The following is a 23,960-nucleotide window of genomic DNA, read 5'->3' as shown; positions in this document are numbered from 1 at the left end:
CTTAACACTAAACAACAACAACAACAACTCTAACATTTTTTAACAATAATCCAACACTATAACATCAAACAATTTTTTTCAAATCACTAACATTTTTTTGTTCAAATACAAACTACTTTAAACAAGGCTGACAACGTTGTGAATTAAATCGTGATTTCCACTGTTGGAAATCATTAGGCCATTGATGGACACTACGTTTCCTAGCTTGAAACAAAAGATAAACATAATGGTCACAAAACCATCGATCTACTTTCACATCGTTTCTAGCAGAAGAACGAGAATCGAAATGAGTCACTAAATGTTCTAAGGAATAGCCCAGGCTGCGATGATGCAGAAAATACACACAATACTTTCCACACACCAATGAATCTGTGCCTTGTAATTTCACATTATTGAATCCGGTGATCTGAGCATTTCTTCTCATAAAGTCGATGATATCGTCTTCCAAAGGGGGTAATCCATAGGAATCGAAATATTCCACACATCCTTCTTGAGGAAAGTAGACGGCTACCCAGTGGGTTCCTGGGAGATGACTGTCGTCCGTGTTGATCACGTAAGCTTGATGGTCTTTAGGTTTGCGATGAGGAAGTTCATCTTTAGCACAGACGACAGGATTCCAAGAAGCCGTATACGAACTGTGGTTCAAAAGGTAATGAAGTTCCCAGGTATCCATGTTTTTTTCTTCTTCACAGGTAATAATAAGTCGTCAATTCGATCCTGACTTTTTGCTTGAAAATGTCTGACGAATAAACGGTTATTCGTTCTGTTTCCTCACTCTGATTCAGGAGAGCTTCGATACGATGGATCTCTTGAGTGGTTAATGGCGGACAAGAATGTTCACGCAAGTCTTTATACCACTGGTACAACATGTCTTTTTTCGAGATGAGACTCCAAGCTTCGTCCAGATACTCGTCCAATTTTTCTTCTTGACTCAACATCAGGCATTTATCGTGTTGAATTTGACTGGGATGATCGTTTTGACATCCATAACAATTTTTCTTGATCAATTCCGTCATTTTGTCGACCAAGTGTTTGGCAAAACAGGAGACTAAATGGGCTTCTTGTTCTGGCCATCTTGACTTCATCATGATTACTTCTTCTTTTTCCAGGGTCTCCTCACATTCCATGTCCAAAGTTTCTCCACTAGGTAATGAGGGATAACAGTCTTCCATGGCTTCTAGTAATCTAGAATGACTTCTCTCAAACTGTTGATTTCTATGGTATTATCGAATTCTGCATACAGGATGACGTTCACTGTCTCTTCCAGTGGCTTTGCAAACTGAAGTTCCACACGAATCTGGCCTGATTTTATAGGGTGGAAATGTCCCTCGTCTCTGCCTTGGTCTGGAGTGAAATCGAAAGCCCACAAAGCATAGCCTCATGCGTAATCCTCGTACGTAATGCCGTGACTGGTGTTGGTTCCTAACTGACCGGTGGCTTCGTACAGTTACAAGTACGATCTCAGGTAATTTTTGTTGGTAAAGTCAGGTTCGAAAGGTCGGGTACACAAGGTCTTGCCATCGCGACTGACTTGGATTTTCTTCACGTCGAAGTGTTGAAAGTTGAAAGGATTTTTACCCAAAGCTCCGTTGAAGGCTGAATTCGAGACCATACCAATGATTAAACGTTTGGGTAGCTGTCCTTGGAACAGATGATCTTCGATCATGGAATGATGTCCAACGGGAATGGTGAACGTTTTCACTTCCACGCGTCGTATGGGATACTTGGCGGTCGTTCTGCTCAACGTTTGACTGATGTCGTTACCTACTTTGGGTAACACTTCCACGCGTCGTACGTAGAGTTTGGCCTCTTCGATTTTGCTTTTAGGAGCCTTAGCATCCTCAGCCAACAAATGGAAAGCGGCACTGCTACGATTCAGTCTCAAGCGGACATTGACTCCGTTCAGCAAATATTTCTCTTGCAACCACATGTCCAAATGCAAACGATCCATCAGTTCTAAACTCTTCTTATCTAAGATTTTGAGTTCTCTTTGCTCAAAACCGTTATTGGTTCCATCTACAAGGTCGAACTTGCCCGCTTCGTCAGGTTCCCACAGCACACAAGCATTGAGATGGGTATCCTTGGCATCTATTCCGTACGTCAAGAGATTTTCCAGGTAGGCACGGTAAGGGTAAGTATCCATGCTGCTGCTGACCCGTTTGTTATTCAAGTACAAGTCCACTCCACTAAACAAGGAATGCATGAAATTGTTGACGGGAGCAATATTCTCAGTGTCATCTACTGCACCATCATCCTTATCTAGAACTTTGACTTTCAAGTACAAGTAACTGCTATTCAGATCGATGTAATCTTCGGGCTGTCCTTTGATTTCAAACTCGATGGGAGCTGAGGCTGTCAATGAGGAGACGGGATGAAATTCCACCTATTGAGATTCTTGCATCGTCATCATGGTGGGAGGCATGGCAAACAGATCCAGTTCCGTCTTGGAACAGGCGCAAGACTCGCGGTGCATCATTTTTCTCTGTGTCTCAATAATCGAAAACGTCTAAGTCTCGAACGGTTCTTCTTTTCTTAGCCTTTCTCACTTGAAGTCTGGTGAAAGGGTGTTTTCTTCGTCGTCTCTTTCTGCCTTGTCCTTGCTGAATGCCTGACTCGGTAGCGTGCAGAGCATTTATAGGTGTGTCTCGTCGGCCTAAAATGTCTTTGCCCGTTTGCAGCAAGACATTTTTGCCTGCCCTCATGAAGGCTTCTTTAGGGTTTTGTTTGTCGATGATGACATTTTGGAGAAATTCTTTGCCTTGCGTCAGTGCCGCATCTTTCAAGGCGTGCAATCCGTGTGTCACCATCGGTTTCAAGACTGGGGCCACCGAACGAAAGGCCGATTTTAACATGTCTCCTAAACCGTGTCCTCGCTGTCGTGCAACCCCTTGGTACACTGGATACATGACTTACTTACGAGTCGTGAGAAAACCGTTTTCGAAAATGGAGTTTCACCGTGACTTTTCCTTTGGTGAATGGAATATTTTGTCCTAAATCTCCTTTTATAGTAATGTTGACCGTGTCCAAATACGACTTGCTGACAGGTAAATAGTGAGGATGGACACATTCGCGGTGGACGTGGTAAGTGTTTCCACCTTCCTCGTCAGCGTTTGCGGCAGAATCCACTTTGAAAGGAATGACACGCAGTAACGGTACGGAGGTGTGTCCCACCACGTTATACTCCACCACATCGGAGTACACGAACATCAAATTCAGTCCTTGGTTCAGTTCTACCGGGGTACGAAAATACTTGGCAAAAGAATCGTTGTCAGAAATGACTGGTAATTCACCTTTTTCTTTTTCTACTTTCTTCCTCAGCTCCATGTCACCGCCCAACATGTCAAACAATTCAGGACAAAATAAGAAAGACATGATTTTAGGCCCCTCAGGAAATTTCATCAGGAAGCGAAGAGCTGTTTTGTGGTACTCCATGGTGACACTTTTTTTGACACTTTCCAAAGCTTTCAGAAACACACCATTAAACCTGGTGGCTATGGTGCTGACCAAATGTTGACCACTAAAATAATAGCCTGGGGGAATGAACAAGTGATAGGTGGTCCACTTTAGATTTGGTGTGCTACGGGTTTTCTTGTCATATTTGCTATGGGTATCCATCCACTGTTGCACTTGCTCGTCATGAACTTCCACATCAAATTTATTTTGATTGGGAAGGACATTGAGGACTTGGGTCGGGTGAATCATTTCTACCAAAGCCACTTCCCAATGGGCTTCGTGATCTAAGGGGATGGCTTGAGGTAATTTGGCCGTGTAACAGCACAACGTGTTGTGGGGAAACACCTCCATGGAACTGTCACTGGGTAAGGTTAAGTAAAATTGGTTTTGGTGACTCATAATTCCAGAGTTCTGTGGCTGTCCGAGGGGATATTACTGGACGTCAGAGGCGTGTCTCCGCCCAAAATGGGGTTCTGATTGTGGTTGAACTGGTGACTGGCACTGGCACTGGACACAAGGTTCCCAGGGTTCCCGTTCGAGGAAAATTTCAGGGAGGGATTTGGAAGCAGGTAACCGATGCAACTGCTCAATAAAATGGTCCACAATTGTTTGTCTCCTTGTTGCAAACTCAAATTGGCAATGGCTGCCCCGATGACACAATACACCACGAAGATTTGACAGAAAAAGACGATTTGCGTTTTAGGCACACGTTCTCCACACCACACCCACAAGGGTTGTTTTTGTAAATCTTGCACAGAAGAACTAGGTGAAGGAGGAGTGGTTGACGTAGCTGCGTCTGCTGTGTGAAAGGGCATGATGGTCACTTCTTCTTTTTATAGTCGATGACTTGCGATGCGTCGATCCAAGAATCGAAACTGGGTGGATATCCTTTCCAACGTACTTTGACTTCTTTGACACGTCGTTTGCCCACTTTACGGGTTCTGCGTTCGAGAATGCTTTCGATGTCGTACACGTCGTCTTCTTTTTTGGTGACACGTTGTAACTCGGGCAAATAAAACGTTCCTTTGAGCACTTCTCCGTTCATGTCTTCCAATTTATAGACGGCAGGATGACGGCCATGCACTCGTCCAGTGACGCGAAACAATTCGGTCGTCCAGTTAGGTAAGTAACCTTTGTCGAAAGTGCGTTTGGTTTTGCCAATGCGCACCCAATCTCCTACGGTCAACTCTCCACTTTTCTTGGGGACAGCCCTCGTCGGGGACGTACCGAACAGACGCTCGAACACCATCACTTCGTTGTCGGGAGTCACGTCTTGCGGGGCACGTCCGATGCTTCGATGGTAAGATTGGTTGTACGCTTGCACCAGGTGCGGTAAGATGTCGATGTACTTCAGAGTGTGGTGATGCGTAAAATATTTCCACATGCGTTCTTTCAAAGTGCGTTGAAAACGTTCCACGATGCTGGCTTTGGTTTCGGGATTCTCGGTGGTAAAAAAATGAATGTCACGTTTCTTTAATTCTTTTTGGAAAGCTTGGTTCAGAAATTCGGTACCTTTGTCCGTTTGCCATCGAAGAGGGTGACGACCGCTTTGTTTCAACACCCGTTGCAGGGCTCGCACTAACTCGCTGCTCGATTTGGAAGTCAAGGGCACGACCCAGGCAAATTTGGAAAAGACGTCGATGACACAAAACAAATATTTGTAGCCACGATTGTAGCTGGCCAAATGAGAGACATCGGCTAAATCGGCTTGCCATTGATGATCGATGCCTTCCACTCGGGTGCGACTTCTGGCAAACTTGCGTCGAATGGGTTTGTGTAAAGTGTAGGTAGCTTGTTCTTGTAACCATCGTTGCACTTGAGGTAAACGGAGACTTTTCAGTCGCGTTTTGGCAGCACGATACAATTTTTGAACTCCTGCGTAATCTGCAGGATCTGAGGGATCGTAGTAAATGCTGGCTAAGACTTTTTCCATTTTTTTGTGTTGGTTGCTGTGTTAATAAGGCACCCACTCTTGGAGGATGCTACTCTTTTTCTCTTGGGGTATTTTCTTGGATTGCAATGCTTTGCGTGTGCGACCGGCAATAGGTGTCGAAGAGGAGGAGGATGTCTGAGCGGGGGATATCGGTTCTTGTTTCACTTCTGTCTTCACTTCTGTCTTCACTTTCTTTTTCTCTTGTGATGAAGAAGGGGTGGCCATCATCTTTTTAATCCATCCAATTCTGGAGGTAGGTGGTGTTGTTAACTTGCGTACTTTTTCTGGTGAAGTTTGAAACCCTTCTTCTTCTTCTTTTCCTTTTTCTGTCTTGGTCACTGGTACTGGTACTGGTACTGGTGATGGTGCTGGACTTTTCATCAAGGTCTTAAAATCTTTCAGAGTGGGTAGAGCTGTTTCGTCTAAAGCTTTCTGGTGAAAGAGTTGCAGTCGTTGCAAGAGTTGAACGTACTTTTGCGATTTTTCTGTTTCGGACAAATTTTGGCGATCCATCAAGGACTGCAATTCGTGTTGTAACTGGGACATCTCGCTCAAATTGGGATTGGGAGGTAAATGCGGGGTGCGTTGTTCTTGCCACCGATGGTATTCCATCCATCGTTTGTAAGGCACTAAAGCTAGTTTTCGTCCTTCCATGGGGTTGTCAGGGGTCGATTCTGAGATCTTGGGATTTTCGAAGGCCTTTTTATCTTGCTCCCATCAGTCCTCCCAACATGGTTCCCAAGACTCCTTTCAGTATGGGGCCTAACAAGAGAGGCAAAATGCCTCCACGTTGCACTAACATCTTCTTTTTTTGACGAATGGGGACTTTTTTTCGAACCATTTGGCGAAGAACGTGACGATGTTTGCCTAAGCATTGTTTCTGGTGTTTGGACAAAGGGATCGTGCCTTTCAAAACGTTCAAACAACATTCGCACACGGTATCGATGACCTCTTTGGAGGCTGTTTGAATGAGTTTTTTTCGTAGGGGTGGAGAAGCTTTGGACAGTACAGATAACAGGTCCCCATGTTTGGCTAAACGTGGTGGCAGTCCTTTCCTTTTCTTTCCTTGGGGTTTTCTGGAGGGTGACATCTTTGAGTCTTTAGGAGCACCAAAAGAACACTGATACCCTACTTGGTCACAGGCCTTTTTTATACTGGAACACGTCGCCACTGATTGTCTTTACGGCGTATCAACTTCATGACAGGCATGACACGTCGTGCAGGGGTACGTAACGGACTAAATCGAGTCAGTTCTTGCTTGGACAAATCCAGTAAACTTTGTAACATGCCCGATCTTTCATGGACTTTGATTTTGGGAGAAGGTACTTTGTGAGCAGCAGCCACTGCCACTAAATTGGAGGGTCCTGCCACTGGGGAAGTTCTTTTGGGGGTCATCAACGGAGAAGTTCTTGGTGTGATTAACGTCTCCAAGTACTCTTCAGTTCTGGGTGTCATTAACGGAGAAGTGGATAAACGTGAGGCTGTCGGAGACACAGTCACCGCTGTGGCAGGTCGTGGTTTGCGAGTGTAAGGCTGCGTCCTGGCCGCAGTGCCTCTCTTGCGACTAGTTTTCTTCTGTGGACTTTTCTTTTTCTGAGGACTTTTTCTCTGTTTCTTTTTCTGGGGGCTTCTTTTCTTTTTCCGGGGTGGTGTCTGGTAAGAGGAGGGTCCCGCCACTGGAGAAGTTCTTCTCTTTGGGGACCTGGTCTTTTTCTTCTTGGGGCTTCGTTGAACTTTTGTCTTGGGGATAACTTTGGAGGCATTAGGATCCCATCTTAAGAGTGAGCGAATGATGACCCCTCCTAGAGTACCGCTCCCTCCAGGTTTCAAAATGATTTGCTTTTTGGTTTGAGTGTCGATGCGGGGATCGGCCAGTTGGACCAAAGCGACTTTGTTTCGATCGAAAAAGCGTTTGGTTTGATGAGGAATCTGAATGATTCCTTGGAGTAATTGACGTGCTGTCACCGTGAACCATCGTAAGACTTCTTTGAGACTAGCTTCTAAGACACGAGCTCGTGTTTGTGGATCTTTTTCTCGACTGATGCCATACAAGGCACGAATCAATTTGACGGGAAGATGCGACTGAAGGGACGTCATGTTCACACTGTGTGAGACAGACGAAAAGGGTCTGAGGTTTTTATAGATTTTTTGATGGGGAGTGAAATGAAGTCGAGGACGGAGACGTGTACAGGACAGGCCCTCCGTCTTGGCACCAGTGGTGAAACAAGTGGGTACGAAATCACAAATCCTCGGGAGTGGTAGGTTTCAAATCGACGAGTAAATAGGCGTGTGGCGTTTGAGTGGCATCGTCGTACGCCTGAGTCAGCGAAGGCGTTCCTAACTGTTTGGCTAAGACTTGCACTTGCGATTTATCTCGAGGGCTTTTAAACAAGACCACGTAATGTGTATTGAGACTGATGGTGCGATGGGCTTTACTTTGTTGAAACAAATTTTGGGTGATGTAAATGACACTGGCATTACGGTGATGCCCTTTGCGCGTGAACCACAATTTAATTTCTTCTTCGTCTTCTCCTAACATGTCGTCGAAAATGACCAAATGGGTTTGACGGGAGTCAGAGACGATGCCATCGTCTTCTTTAGGAATGCCTTCCACAAACACGATGGAATCGCCTTGACTTTCTCGCAAGAGGCTGTACGCTGATTGCCACTCTTTGTAACACCACACGATCCGTTGAGGGGGTCGATCGATCAAATGATGTTTATGTTCGATCAAACGTTTGACGAATTCGGTTTTGCCTGAACTGCTAGGTCCAGCAATGAGCATGTTAAAGGGATGGCGAAGATACAAAGCCTCCCAACTGGCACGATCTAAGTGTTCGTCGATGACTTTGACAGTAGAGGAAGAGGGAGCAGAGACAGCAGAGGTAGTCATGGTGTGAGAAATGTCACTTGTGACACGAAAAACAAACAAGACAAGAGTTTATATACTTTTTCAGAACACGTTTATTGAATGTTTTTTTTTTCAAACATGAATACGAAAGACAAAAATACATAAAAGCCAAAGGCTTAAGTACAAGGATAAAAGGCACATGATAACTATGAACGTGGAATAAACACAAGTGTCTGTACAACATGTTTTGGGTAATGTTCTAACCAGTTCTATAGTAGGGGGTAAGGTCACACAAGTGTCCTCCCGAAAGGGTCTTTCAGGCCTGTCCACAACTGTCCTGTCCTGGGTGACGGGTTCTTCTGGCACCGTCACTAACACGGGTTGAAAAGTAACTTTTTTCCTTGAACAACTCTCGTGCATACTGGGCCACTTCTTGGGTCCAAGCCTCAAAACCCCATTCTTTCCAGGCACGGACATCTGTCCAATGGGGATGTAAGTCACAAGCTACACACACATCGTCATACACGTCTTGGGTAGCTAAAAGTTGACGAATCTTTTTTTCCTGTTGAGGTCGAGAAGTATCCAGATGAAACCGCAAGGCTTTGAGCAAAAGGAGTTTTTCGTGACCATTTAAGGCCATGGAGGTGATAATTACTGATCGTAAAGAGTCCACAAAGAATCGGCTGGTAAACGAAATCCCAGAAAACAAGTCACTAAGACACACACCACTTGTCGTCCCAAATTGAATGGATACAGTTCTTGTAATAATCGATGGTAATGATCCACAGTTTGAATATGGTCATTGAGTTCCTTCCACGGAATCTGTTGGATGACATGTGACATAAACCGTGGCATGGCAGCCTGTTTTTATATTCTCTTTTTTTCGGATGCAATACACGTACTTTCTAGCCAGAGATCTTCGTTCTCCAGTAGCGAATCTAAATCTTGCATACTGTAACCGAAACGTCAGAGTTCGTTTAGGTGTTTCCTCTTCCTCTAAGTAGATTCCACGTAACAAATGTTTGTAATCCTTTAACTTGTCTTCCTCAATGCGTTGCACTAGGTGAATCTCGAAGTAACCATAATCATGAACATGTCGATCATTAGCGACCTCAAAGTTTTGAACAATGTCTGACCATTGAAAGAATTTCTGACGAATCAGTTCTCTTATACCATTCAGGTACTAGTGGTTAAAGATCTGGTGACGTATCGGATGCAATTGTTCTTTACGTTTCACTTGTATTTTCAACAGCTCTTGGTAAATCCTTTCTCTCAATTCCACAGGCAAAGCACGAATGTTCTCTTGTAAAGTACTCATGAATAGGTCAGTCTGTACAATTCACAAAAGTAATCCACATAGTGAGTAATTTCTGACCACTGCCATTCAGGGTAACGTCCAAGAATGTCACTGAACTCTTTTGATGTAAACGGTCTAAAGCGATATAATAGGATGAATGCACCCTTGACCCAAAGAAATCTAACACACTGGTTGACTTTTTTCACTTTCCTCTTATGAATTTCTCGACACAAAAGTTCTACAGTGACCCATTGAGATTTCACTCTGGCAAACCCCTGCCAAACTTCCTTGTAAATCTTCTCTTGCAGTTCTTTAGGTAATGATTCAATATCGTTTTTGAAATGAAGTTTAAATACTGGTCTCGGTGATGTCCAACATTTGACTCCTAGCCAATCTGGTTTCTTCTTCGTCAACGACATGGTAAGTTACTTCAATGTCTCGGTCCCACTAAGGGTAAGTAATGACAATTCGGTGACCATCGAGCATGTTCTACGTAGGCCGAATCTTGCGGTTCCCAGTGGTGAAGTGACACACCGCAACTGAAGCACTTGACTTTATCTCCTTCGCCCAAGTAGAAAAATCCGGCTCTGGCTAATTCTTCGGGGGTCGGTCCTCCCAGATACTTTGGCCATTTTCCTTTGAACGATTGAAGATGATTTTCAAAGTCGCAGTATTCCGACAAACGCACAGGGAACGAATATTCGTCTTTCACAGGTTCGTTTCGATGAGGGTTGAGTGACATTGGTAGGAGTTTGCTCAGGGCTGGATGACATCCGTAGGGGGGTAGACGTGAAGGTGAACATTCCCCTTTAAAACGAAACCCAGTAAAATGTCCAAGAGGACGAGCGGCATCACTTTCGCATCCCTCAGGTTTGACACGCACAGCATCCCTTTCCATGATAGGAGTAGGGACACTAAAGTTCCCATGATGCTTTACGGCATCGCTCAGGTCACAACGTACAGCATCGTACCCATCGCAAGGCTCACAATCGCACTCGTCTGCAAACTCCGTTACGCAATTACAATGGTAACCACATGGACAATCGCAGTTTCCTTCCGGACATTTTCCGTCGCAATGCCTGGGTCTTATCCATCCAATATTAGTCACACTAGAGGAAGATACAACTTTTTTACAATCCCCAAACTGGAACGATGTCTCTTTCAAAGTATTCATCTTGTTCGCTCGATCTTGGTAGTCACAATGAACTATCGATCTTGACCATCCCCCTTTTTATACTAGTCGCAATGCAGTCTCCAGCTTGTACATCTTTCCTTTTTTACGTTTTTTATGTCCTGTTCTGGAAGGTACCGTCTCTAAGGTACCGTCAACATTGTACCGTAGTGCGATGGGTGGAAAGGCCATAGAAAGGTAAGGGCAGTGCGGAGACCATCGAGTATGTTCCAGAATAGCTGAATCTTTATAGATACATAGATCCATTCGTAACTTCAGTCCACAAGCGAAACACTGTACCTCGTATCCCAATCCTGACTCAGGTCCCAAGTAGACAAATCCTGTTCTAGCTAAAACATGCGAAGAAGGTAATCCTTCCCTGTCCGTAGGCCATTTCTGAAACGTGTCCAATCGACGGGCACAATCACAATAGTCAGGTAAGAAGACTAGAAAATGGTAGGGTTTGAACTTGGAGTTCTCATTGGGTTTCTCACTCGATTCTTGCTGTGGCGAAGTCATCTTTCTGGTGGGTGACTATCCTCTTACAACCAATGTTTTATACCAACGTGTCCATACGGTAAGGTGAAATGATTGGGAAGTCGCACTCGCTTCTGGTACACGATTTGATAGACTTTTTCCAAGGGCCGACTGACGATCTGGTGAGTGGGTAAACGTACAATCTTGTTGGGTTGATAGGTGGTCACTTTAAAGTTTCCATCCTCTCCCGATTGCAAGGCTTCTTTCAATACCCCAAAGTTGACCACTCGACTGGTACGATAATTCAGAGTCAGTCCTTTCACTTTGCACGTCGTGTGCACTTCTCCTTGTTTGTCGGTATTCGTAGCCGTAATTTTTGGGACCACCACTGACGAAACTTAGAATCTTGTCGTCGGGATGCTCGTCTGTCCAGGCTCCTAAACGGTCTCCTTCGATGTTAGAGTGATGTTGAATCGGGTGATGGATGTAAATGCAACTGTCCGTGTCAAAGTACAGGACGCGTTCTTCTAACAGTTCTAAAGCTTCGTACAATTTTAAGCGAGCATGGGCTGTCACGTAAGCCGCAATGATGACATTTCCAAAAGGGTCGTCTTGTACAAAGTCCAGATCTTCTTCGTAATTGACCAAGATCAAATTCTCTCGAACGACGTCCACGTGTTTCATGTATTTGGTTATGTCGTGAATCATCTGGAAGTAGCGGGAAGGTTCTGTCAAATATTCCGTCTTGGGTAAACACGGTCGTTGTGCCATTTTACCCCACAAGCAATTTAACATCACTTTGGCAAAAGATCGCCTGCCTTCGTTTTTCTCGATGTGGTCTAAAGTGATGCCTTCTTGTTCGTAGTATTTCTCTTTGAATTTTATTTGGTCTTCGGGAGTGTGACACCAGGACGGATAGCCGCTGGCTTCTTGCTTCAGTTTCAAAAAGGCATCCACGTAGTCAGCGAAAATGCCTTTCTGACTAGGATCACCCTTGCGGTACTGTTGTGTCTTGGGAAAGTGGCAAATTTCGTACACTTCTAACAGTTGGTATCCCATGTCCAGAGCTTTGAACAATTCCACGCTGACCCAGGTTCCCGTCAAGGCCCGTTCTTCCTGGCTGTGATGGCAAGGTTTGTCTTGGTTGCACGTTTCGGCACAAGTACGGCACAAGGGAAACATCAGTTTGCCTTGACAATGGTGAGGTAAGACGGGATGGTATAGGTTCGTGGGAGGCAAAACTTTACACTTGATCAAGCCTTCGTATTGTCGAATGTTTTTCAGGTCGATGTGTTCCGTTAACAATTGCGGGTGCCCTACAGGAAAGCGACAATATTTGCACACGTAGGGATACAGCGAACACACGTCCAAGTATTTGATTTCTTCTCCTTTCTCTTCGTCGGCTTGGTACAGCAAACAGGTGGCATTGGTCCTTCCTCCGTACAAACTATCCCTTGGGTTCAGCGGGTCCATGAACTGGTAACTTTCCACGAGGCGTTTAAACTCGGGATCGGTTTTCAAACGGTGATCGTACTCGTGTTCCCACATTTCCACCACTTGGTATCCTTCCTGTTCTAACTTTAGGCGACGCTGACAAGTGTCCTGGTACAAGTCTTCCATGGTTCGTTGCAAAAACTGATTTTTGGTGCCACGGTCAGGGTAACAGACGGGACATCCGTGAAATAAGCAACCGTTAAACTCGTACACGATCTTGGGGTTTTCTAAGTCCCAGCCATCTACCGAATACGTTCCGATGGTCTTTTCGCCCCCTCCGCTGCGGGCATGCTGAATCCACTTGTCTTCCTTGTCGCACAAGTAATGTAACCAACGTAGGGCTTTGACCGAGTATTGACGTTTGACATAGTGGGTCGTTTGAGGACTGATGACAGCCACGGTGTTTTCAGGCATGAATCGTTGGCGGTACACTAAGGAACACGCTTTGGCAATGGTGCAAGCTTCTTTCAAAGGATCGACCCCTCCGTGTTCCATGAACAGTTCTCGAAATTTTCCACAGCAACGCCGTAAAATGTCCACGTCGGAACGACAATACTTTAGCATTTCTTCCTGAAAGTCGAAAGGGTCCGAGGCGTGAGCCAGGTACCAAGCGTAGAAAGCTTCTCGTTGTTCGGTACGCATGTTGTCGGGGTCGTAATAGTGAGCCTCAGGTAAATGGGGTAGAACGGCGTGTTGATTGGCTTCCGTATTGAAAAAGTGTGGAAAGTTCCCTTTAGCCATTTCTGTCATTCCAAACGTTTTAGGCATTAGACTCAAAGGCATGGCCGAGTAACTCATCGAATCTTTAAACTGTACTTGTCCCACTTGCATGAAAATGATTTTGGCTCCGTTCAAAGTCACTTTAGGACGCTCGGTGCCTTGTTCCGTATAGTACCTCAAAAGAAACTGTCCATCGTATCCGGAGAAATTGTGAGCCATCACCGTGGCATGACGATGACAATCTCCGTAACGTTCGATGTCCTCTTGGCTCCACGTCTTGTCGACGGGGTCTAAGACCCATTGGGCAAAATCGGCTAACGTGTTCGGCCCCCGAAAGATTTTTTCACGCCCTCCGGGAATCTTGCTGCAGTGAGGGCAATGACTGAAGATAGGTTCTTGAATGCACTTCTCGCACGCTCGATGAGCCACGCAGAAATTAGGAATGTGAATGCCGGTCTCTTGCATGCATTCGAAATCGAAAAAGATGAAATTGCCTTTCTTCTTGTGACCGTCCTCTTTCTCTGGTGGGGGTTGGTATTTTTGCACGTAACATTGGTGTTCCAAGTCCACGATGTGGTGACAAATGTGACATTTTTTCTTTCCTGAACATGCGTGTGCCTTGGTATTATTGGTACGTATGACTTGTTCACACGTAGAGCACAATCTCAGCAGTTGACAATCGCATTTCTTCTGTGAACCTTGCGTCTTCAAATGTTGTTGGTAACAGGTAGGGCTGACAAACGTGCGCAGACAAGTTGAACAAGGCACTGGTTCTTCGCTCAGACAGGGTGAAGAGGCCAAACATCCTGGGCATTTCCATCCACAATGCTTGTGTTGCTCTCGATTATTATAACCATGGTCACATTTCTCACAGTAATAACCGTATCCCAGGAATCCGGTGATGCTGGTAATGGTATCGAAATGGTCATCGTGATGATAAACGTGAATGTATTTTCCGTCCTTAAAATCATGCCCTCGAAACAACAGAGACCCGGGCACTTCTTGAGGATGCACTTTCAAGGTGTAGCGTGGAGCTAGAACATCTTGCAATTTTTGCATTTCAGGAATGCCACAGGGTGTGTCTTTGGACAGGCCAGCTTGTTGCAACAGGAGTTCTGCTTCGTTTCGTTGTTTGGCTCGGTCCGATTGTTGAATAGTTTTCCAGGCTCTTTTCCATTCTGCCGTGTCGTTCTTGTTGGCATAGGTTCGTCCCACCACGATGGCACGGGCTAAACACATCTGGTCATGAGGATTGTGAATTTGGACAAGGCTACGCTTAATGCTGCGAAGGTCGTTCACCAATAACATCTTTTTGCGTCCGGTCCCTTGAGGAGGAGAGACGTGGGTCATGTCCAATGTGGCTTTTCCATCGGTGATGTCAAACTGGTCATTAGATTGTTGCACGTGTTGAATCTTGTCCATGACTTTGGAAGCGGTCAATTCTGCAGGGGTGCTAAACTCGATCCAAACAAGGGATTTCAAACCGTCGTGTTGTATGGAAAGTCTCAAGCGATCGTCTTCTTTGGGTTGACATTGTCGCTTGAGTGCAGTGAGCAGAGAATCCCACACTCCGGTGATGAACCCTTCTGCTTTCTCTAACGGTACTTCGGACTTGAAATCTTTAAACTTCACCGTGTATTTGTAAGCCGTGGTTCTAAATTTTCTAGAGGAGCGCTTTTCCGTCTCTCGAATGTGATATTACTTTTCAGGGCTGACTAAGGGTGGTGAACTTGGTTTAGAGGTTTCAAATTCTGGTTCACTCATGTCCTCTTCAAAATCACTGGCATGAATTTGTGCCAAGATTTCAGCCCTGGTTCGAGGCGATAGATCACGTTTCTGCCTCTTACTTTCTTCTTCTTTCTTCTCGAATGAATTTGATCGTTTCATCTTGAAAGCAAAAAGTCAAATGACTCAAGTTCAAACACCATGATCTTCTTTATAGTCATAGCAGACCAGCGTATATAAAAGGGTGTGTGTCTTGTCCTTTCACTATTCATTTCACTCTCAAGCCGAGCACAACGATGGAAGAGACTAACCAGATGGAACGTTTCGTCAGAGCTTTGCGAGGGGTCATTAGAAAATTCTCTTCAGACCAGCCTACGGACTACTCTCCTTCCTTTAGAGATAAAAGTCAAGATACTTGCTATATCTGTCAGAAGAAAGGGCATTGGTCTTCAGAGTGTCCAGACCGTCAAAAAAGAACAAAAACAGGGACTAAAAAAGACAAAAGTCAAGATACCTGTTATTATTGTAAAGAAAAAGGACATTGGTCTCCAGATTGCCCAAAAAAGAAACAAGAGGAGTCAGAAGAAAAAAAGGATTCTTCAGAAGAAGAGAGGGATTCTTCGGAAGAAGAGAGGGATTCTTCAGAGGAAAAAGAGGAAGAAAGAAGACAATTCTATTTACAAGAGGCAAAGAAACAGGAGAAGAAAAGAAGAAGGGAAGAAAATGAGGAAAAGACGGTGAAGAAATTCAAAAAACAGAGAGACTAAACAAGGAGAAAGAAGAAGTCAATAAACTTTTTATTAAAGTGTTGTGTTGTGAATTGTGAATTGGATTGTAAAAAATGGATAAAAGAATAAATTGATGATATAAGGTAAGTGTCTTTGAGTTTTGATTTTAAAATAAGAACGTACACTCACGCACTCATACACAGACACGTACTATAAGGTAAAATGGGTGGGTTATTTTTTGAGTTATTGGCAAATTGAAATTGTATTTCTTTTCGAGAAATGTGGGTGGTCCTGAAAAGGGCCTTTTTTCTTCATGGTGAAGGGGTGAGTTTAAGCAATCAACTTTAACTGCCTTATGCCTTTGCCACAGCCAAGGCCTACTTCTGGACTGCGTAATGTTGATGATGATGATAATGATTGGGTTGAAATCACTAAGGGTGGTACGGTAGGCTTAGTCACAGGGTTGACGTGTTTAGCTCGGGAAGGTCGTATTCTCTTCGGTCGTGATAAAGAAGTCTGATACATTTGTTTCAGACTTCTTAACTCCGCTAAAATGTCCAACAGTACCGTGACCGTTTGATTCTCACCCTCTTGTTTCTTTGCTGCTACTTCTTCTTGCTGTTGCTGCTGTTGTTTTTTTCTTACCTCTTCATCTTGTTGCTGTTGCTGTAGGAGAAAAGCCTGTTCCGCTTCCTTTTGTCGTTGTATAAATTTCTCCAATTCTTCTTTCTGTCTCTGTCTAAAATTCTCCACTTGCGGTAATGAAGAAGGTAACGAAGGTTCCGGAACAAATTCTTGCGAGGAGAGAAAATCCACAAAATCCCAATTCACCTCTTCTGAAAGTAAGTCCGGGTTCCCTTGGGCGGTCTCCGCTGCTGGTGCACCCCATTGGATCGTTTTCTGAGTTTCCGTCATGTTGAATCACTGTCGCATAGATTGACTGCACACAAGCGCTAGCAGATCTATATTGACTACGTGACGTCACAGACTGCTCTCTTCGGATTGGATGCGGCTGGCTGAATTTTGTAACGCGTGTTCGGATTGGTGAATGAACTCAATCCGTTTCAATCCTACCTGTACCTATAAATAAGCGCCGTTGACTGCATTGATTCACCTGTTCTCGTCGCTTCAAGATGTGGACCACAGTTGAGTCATCCACCCTTGTGTCTTCCATGATGTTTCGGACAGACTTGCTCATGTATGTCCGATCGAAGTGGACCGTTGTCCACAGGACAAACACCAGCCTGTGGATACGTAGGATCTACGTTGAAAGACAAGGATGCCTAAAAAGAGTGCTGATTTACGGACCAACAGTGAGACGTAGCCTAAGGACAAGAAGAAGACCAATGCGGTGCCATTTATGTTAATAAATAGATTAACATAAAACCCAAAGGCCCTTTTCAGGGCCAGCCATATTTCTCGAAAAGAGATAGCCTTTCCATTGCCTACCCCTTTTTTTATTTTATTTTTTATTTAAAAAAAAAAAATAGAGTCCCTCCCTGTTTCAATTTTACATAGACCCTATATAGTCCCAGGGGTTTTTGACCATGTTAAATTTACATAGACCCTATATTGTCCCACGATTTTTGTCCATGTTAATTCCCATAGACCCTATATTGTCCCACGATTTTTCTCCATGTTAATTTCCCTTGACGCTATATGTTCCCAAGGGGGTCTGTAATGCTAATTCCCATTGACGCTATAATATCCCCCTTCACTACTCACCTAGGTTTAGTGCAGACTGTGCATTATATTAATGAAGCCACCTAGGTTTCGTACAGACTGTGTATTATATTAATGAAGCCACCCAGGTTTAGTGCAGACTGTGTATTTTATTAATGAAGCCACCTAGGTTTCGTACAGACTGTAAAAAATGCAATATTGCTATTATTCGCTACTACTCTAAGTCTTTGCGTGGCGATCAATATTAGTTTCATCATCATTCATCTGCAGCTTGTTATTTGTCATCGATGACTTCACATCGGAAATGCAGCTCTGTACGCCTTGGATGGTAAACTTAACTACAGCTGGGAACTAGATTTGTAAATTTGAGTGTTATCAGCGTACAGTTGGTGACACGCCGGATGTCGCTTATTGATCACACAAAAAGCACTACACCACCTCCCCCCAAACAAAAACAACATACAACTCCCCCCCCCCCAAAAAAAAAAAACAACAACCAAAACACAACGAGTGATAGCTATCAATGCACAATGCCTGCCAAATGAAGTATTTTATCATCGTATTGATATTGCATTTTTGAGCTCGATGCAATCAAATTACATGAATCAATTGCACAATTTAGCCGATCCGACAACTTACCGATACAAACGATGCTAATAAAGCATTACACAGGCTATTTTCGTTGTATTTGTTGCAATTATGTCTATAAACGAAGTGCCAAGTATTGCTTTATAGTTAAGATGTGTGACTTGTGGAGGGGTACGTACGTCATTATCTCAATGAAATGTTGCCTAAGTGGTCATTTATCTAGAGTTAAGGATGAGATCTGCGCATAAATACCACGTTTCAGCTGACAAAAGCTCTATGCAAAGACTGAGAAACTGGGTTATTGTTATATTTGGACATACATACTTGGGGTTGAGGAAATATAAGAAAAAGATAGAGCTGGTTACACCGTACAGGTCAAAGCTGATACGTATAAATAGATGTAAGCTCTATTAGCGAATTCACGTACGATAAAAATGTCAATATATTTGACAATGACTTCCTCTTAATTTAGACATTGATCAGACTAATGCAAAGGTTCATCGTAATCTAGAGTGCGACCAAATGCAAGAGGGTGATGTTTGCCATGGTGTCCGTCTTTAGTTATCTATACATGTATATACATACGTCAATCCGAATCTTCTCCTTTTACCTCATGTTTTTTTTAAATTGTTTTTTTTTAAAATAATAATTACATGTTGAAATTACTCACTATGGCACTAAGGTCACCAATATAAAGTTTATTAATATAGTTTTCTTACCTAACCTTCGTAAAATCCTTAAAGTTTGTGAGAGTTGCTGTCAACTGACGTGACAAGTATGGTTTTCAGTTATTAGAAATCCAGAAGATAGTTATGTAAATACATGCATTGCACAGTTTTATCTGAAATATTTAATATCTCTGCTTACAAGTGTGTATGTACGTGATAAGTAATGATTAATTTGACGTTATCATTTCTGCACGAATTTTCATGCAAAAAATTGGCCGTTCATATCCGTATATGACTGAGGATATGATTCACATAGATTTTATTTCAGACAGAACCATTATATTTAAATAGCTTTGCCCCAGAAAAAAAAACTGGATTGTGAGGTAGGGGTTCCAAGTTCACTCCCTTAAAATAAAGTTTCTCAGGGTCTTCTCCTGGGGTTCCATCCAATAGACCCCTTGTTACTTATACAGATCGTATCTCCCCCAATCCATATTTTTGGATACGTAGATAGTTACTCCGGACAGGATCCAATTATTTAATTTACGTGGTGAGCTACCAGGATTTTGTTGAGGTGGAATATTTATTTTTGCACCTCAAACTCTTTTTAAATATAATGACTATACAAAATTAATTTTAATGAATCTGAGCAAGACTATTTTTTAACATATTTTAGCTACTGAAATGTCTTCCCCCAAAATGCTCCAAAATCCCTACTCGATCAACTTCTGGTCTGATTGTCATCTACTTTTATAATCTCATAGGGGTATAAGCTCTTAAAACAAGTAACAGAAGAGAGTAAAATTTAACAAATAACTTATTTCCCAAGAATACATCGTGAAAAATGAGAAAGAAAAACTTACGGTATTCCGGATTAAATCCATAATTAATCCAAGAATTATAAACAAGCTTCATATCAATGAAAAGTTTTAAGTGAATCCCAGCTCAGATCCGGGTGAAATTCAAGATGGAAGGCGATGGTGTCTGTAATAACCTACAAAGTACAGATGTGTCAACAGTCTCTTGGTGAATCACAGAAAATATTATTCCAGTTTTTAATTCAGTATAAATTTCAGTGAAAGTCTTTGTCCACTCTTGTATTTCCAGTGAAAAACATCACTTGAATTCAATAATTTGAATAAAATAAAATTAAGCCCAAGCTGGACACAACATACTACAACGTAACGTGTCAAGTGTGTTAAGCCCAATTGACAAACTTTTATCAAAACATCGGTTATACGACTAATTAAAACGCAAAACAGATTCCAGATGAGGGTCAATAGTTTATTCTTCTGGAAAAAAAGAAGTTTGCTACCACTTGGCACATGATAAATGTCTCGTAGTCCAGATATGACCTTGATTCAATGATTCTTACTCTGAGATAGATTTTTAAAAAAATTGTTTACTTGAATAATAATTTGGTTAATAAGCTCATCTACATAGATTATAATGAAGCTATGTTTAGTTGTTTACAAAAACATTCAATCAGGTCCAGCAGATATGAATTCAATTTTGGACAAGGTCAAGTCCAGTGAACAATGTTACATTACAATAACATGTAATGAAAAAAATATAATTAAAACTAACAAACAATTAAATTAAATATACGTAACAAATCATTAGCTCAATAATCAAGCGAAATCAGGTAGTTGTAAGTGCCCATATTTGCACATAATAAGACCCATTTTCAATATACTGCGACAGATATAACCTCATTAATAGTATATGCAGACTTCAACCTGATGTTGAAGATAAGGCGAAATGCATGCAGATAAATACGATTCCCACTCGTGAACAGATGTTTATCCATTCATGATAATCATCCGCAAGTGTTAAATTCACCCTATACAGTACCAGTACAACTCCCAATTTAGGCGACTAAGTATAAAATAATAACATACACAATATAGATAAATGAAAAATGGAAACAAAACACGTATCTAACTCACCTGATTAAATAAATCCACTGTAACTTCAGGTTCCCAGACAACCCATGGCGCGCCTATATTTTAAATGTCAGCCTAGCCCATTTTCATGAAAGTTTCTTATTACTCTTCGTAAGGTCTTTTGTCAAAAGTTCAAAGATTATCTTACGAATTTCGCAAAGTGTACCTTGAGATGTTTCACTTAGGTATCGTAGGGATGTCTTTGCACATATAGATCTTATAAACTACCGAAATATTTCAAAAAGATATCATAGTAAAGTCGTTATACAAGTAGATCTAATAAAGGATTTTAAAACTTATTACTTTGGTTTTATATTGTTAACTGGAACAGTCAATGTTCATAAAAGCATCAGACTATTTGAAAGTTTGTTTCATTTGCAAAATATGACTGAGATTTTTCCGAAATTATAAGTATTAACCATTATATTTACTGCCAACATGAAATGTAATTCTTTATATATACATGTATATATAAAATTAAGCCTTTACCTTTATTATGGTTCGACTAGTTTATTTCAACATGTTATCAACAATTAAAGATGTTAGAGTTATGAACATGCCGTTAAACACCATTGCAAACCCATCTCCTACTTCATCTCTCCTAGGATTAAAGAAGCACCAATAACAATTGTGGACGTGGCGAGGAAAACGTGTTACTTCAATCAAATCGTTTTTTGTTACCACATGTTTGCGTAGTGTTTGTGTCTCTGGCACAAAGAATTTATATATCCTTACTATATTCCAGTCAGTAAATTGTATTTTCACAGTGTGAACTAAGTATAAAATGTGATGTAAGATAATATATCTACGAAAAATCAGCGTCAAACTATACTTTAGAAAACGATTTTAATTTTATTGCAACGGATGTATCATGTGTGCCGAAGAATAGTTCAAGAACAAAACACTTGTATTTGGATATATGTTAAAATCAGCATCTGTACGGTAACACCAATATTGAAACTTATTTCTTAGTATCTTGTCCTTGAGAGTCAAAAATTGTCAATGACGATAACACCGCCCAGGTGACAAGGAATGAGCGGGTCCCGTCGACAATTTCGGTCATTTGTCATCAGCAGCATGGGCATTTACCGTTACCAAGATTACCTTACGAATCCATTGACGAACGAAAAATAAGCCAAGAACAATTATCGTAATGCATTGGTGGTGTCGAAACCTGACACAGAGAATGCTTCAAATACACAGAGTTTGCAGAAGCTGACAATCCTCGCAATGTTGGATTGTTAAGACCACTAACATAAAATCAGACAAGGATGTAGTTAGAAAAGATGGGTCATTTACACTTGGACATGCAGTTGCTGTATTCGGCGTAACAAGTCTTATGGGATAAATAAGCAATATTTAGACAGATTCGATCTTTTATATCCAAATGATGGTTTTAGTACATAAAAAAAATTAAGGTCCTAAAGGCGGTGTAAGGGAAAATTACCACGATCTCAGCCAATAATTAGAGAGAATACTGCACAAAACTATCACGAGCTTACCAATCGGAACCTCATCTTAACATTATCAATAATACGAAACTGCACACATCATACGTAAAGTGTAGCGACTATGTGATCGATAGAATTCAAGACGTTACTGCAAATGAAATCAAAATATATCTGTATTCTTTAAAGTAAATGATCATACTGCTGAATAACGCCAAATTAAAGTGATTCATACTATTGACGCCCACAGAAGAAGAGATAGCAGGAAGTCAAAAAAATATGTATTGTTTGTGCGTTAATTAATTTGTGTTAAAACAGTTAAAAAGACAATGATGATTACGGTATTTTCACTGAAGCATTTGAAACGTAGATGTAAACCTGTAGTGAAAATGGTATTAACATCTTTATTAAAAATATGCATCTACTTTCTTCCTACCTTTCATAAAGTTAAGAAAGATTTTAAATAGGTTCTTGGCTATCAAACGATTTGTGACACAAGCTGGGACCAGGATTTTGGTATTCTTATGTTACGTGTTTAGGCTCGAATAAACAGTAACACAAGAAAGAGTGAAAACAACAAGTTTAAAAAAAAAATAATAATTTATTACCTTGGGAAACGTCTGTAAAAATGAAAAAATATGAAAATATGGTTTTGTAAAATCAAATAAATAAATAATCAAAGAATAATCCACAAATAAAATGTTAGAAGTCCTAATATAAAATGTTCTACTGATTTCAAGTTCGAGTCCCGACGAAGAACCCAAGATGGAAGATGATAACGTATGCTGTAACTTGTAGTGTTGAAATCTAGAGTTCCTTGTAGAAACAAAAATGTCACTAGAGTTTTGGAAATCCGAATGAACTTTTATAGGAGCTGTCTTTGTTCAAGATTTTCACATGAGCACACGTATTTTCCTTGCAAAAAAAGAATTAATCCTTTTGAATCCAAGTAATTTGCAAAAACTCCAAACAGCACAACATACACCTTCCAGTGTAAATAAAAAGCCCAACGGAGAATATCTCTCCCAAAACAAAGGTTATATCGTATTCTAAAACGCAAAAGCGGGGTCATGTGATCATATTCCAGAACCTCGTCGAAATTATTTACTTGTCAAAAATTACTTACACCAAGGGTGACCCTTACGAAAACCAATCAGTTACAAAGATTTATCTAATATTCCAAAATACCAATAAAATTACCAAATTATGTATACTCCATGTTTAATGTATATTTTGTACATTTTTGACATGAATAAAATAAATGTTACTAAAATTCATCAAATTCACTTTGTATACCCCCCGCCATGTGTGTGTTCACGTTCACCTGCAAATCAGCCTTCAGTAGTAACGCAATTGATTCACCTCCGTCTATTTTGATAAATCACACTAAAAATGGCAGTTAAATCTTCAGAGAGAGAGAGAGAGAGAGAGAGAGAGATGAAGGGTATTAAAGAACTATATGGTTAGTATCAGTGGCAAGTCAGGCACATTTATGAATTGGAGATCTGCTTGAACTACATTCTATTTGCTTTTCCCGTGTCACCCTCTTTGTAACTGTGATATAATGGCCGTGCTTTCAATATTCGGACATATATTTCCTATTATAGAGCTATAATTTCTTTTTATAAACCGACATCAAGTTAAAATCATAAAAGCTTCCTATCTCTTTGACGTAAATAATCAATATGTAGCGGACATGTTCATAAAAAGACTGAACGTATTAATTTCCAGCAGTTATAATACAACAACTGCATAACAACATTGACTGGAGGGCGAAC

General features: G+C 41.6%; 1 long non-coding RNA gene across 2 annotated transcripts in view; it reads right to left on the bottom strand.

Annotated features, from left to right (window-relative positions):
• Nucleotides 1–20,807, bottom strand: part of LOC149808545 (uncharacterized) — a 52,898-nt gene extending 32,091 nt beyond the window's left edge. The window contains exon 1 of one of the 2 annotated variants that reach the window (XR_016419838.1): nt 20,738–20,807. This is a non-coding gene — a long non-coding RNA (uncharacterized LOC149808545). Of the gene's footprint in view, nt 1–19,651; nt 19,785–20,737 lie in introns of those variants that run through there. The other variant, XR_016419839.1, reaches the window with a different exon arrangement.
• Nucleotides 20,808–23,960: the final 3,153 nt, after the last annotated feature.

Source organism: Sinohyriopsis cumingii, chromosome 1, assembly GCF_028554795.1.
Source record: "Sinohyriopsis cumingii isolate HCF-2022 chromosome 1, ASM2855479v2, whole genome shotgun sequence".
Classification (NCBI taxonomy): Eukaryota; Metazoa; Mollusca; class Bivalvia; order Unionida; family Unionidae; genus Sinohyriopsis; species Sinohyriopsis cumingii.
Note: the sequence above shows the minus strand (reverse complement) of the source record. Positions and strands in the feature narration are given on the sequence as shown.